Below are 499 nucleotides of genomic sequence, written 5' to 3' on the forward strand. Positions count from 1 at the left end.
ACTTATAAATGCATGGTTGTTATGAACGGATTAGTATTTTCTTGCTGGTTGATGATGTTTTACATTTATGGTGAACCTTAGATCTTTTGTATTTGAGGTTTATGCTGGCTTATCTTAAATGATTCCATTTCTTCAAATCGAGTAAAATAAATGTGCAAGACTGCTCGCTCCAGCGTCTTTGTCTTGGTGTATTTAGATTCTAGAGTGTGTTCCATCAATTGTATCTCCTTTAGAAGTCAAAATTCTTTTAAGATAAAACAAAAGAATTATGAAAATTTTGTGTTATTTGTTAATATTGATTATTTGATCTTGATTTACAATATGTTTTCTTAAGGGGATCAAATTTGCTTTTTTATATTCGCATGCATCTTGTGCATACAAGACTAGTATCTCTATTATATAAGCCAGCTCCTGAGGGTATTTTAGTAACTTAACTTTTCGTGTCCCTAGACGAAATGACCAAAATACCCTTGAATTCGTTGATGCTGCTCGCTGAGCC

This window comes from Spinacia oleracea, chromosome 1, assembly GCF_020520425.1.
Source record: "Spinacia oleracea cultivar Varoflay chromosome 1, BTI_SOV_V1, whole genome shotgun sequence".
Taxonomy (NCBI): domain Eukaryota; kingdom Viridiplantae; phylum Streptophyta; class Magnoliopsida; order Caryophyllales; family Amaranthaceae; genus Spinacia; species Spinacia oleracea.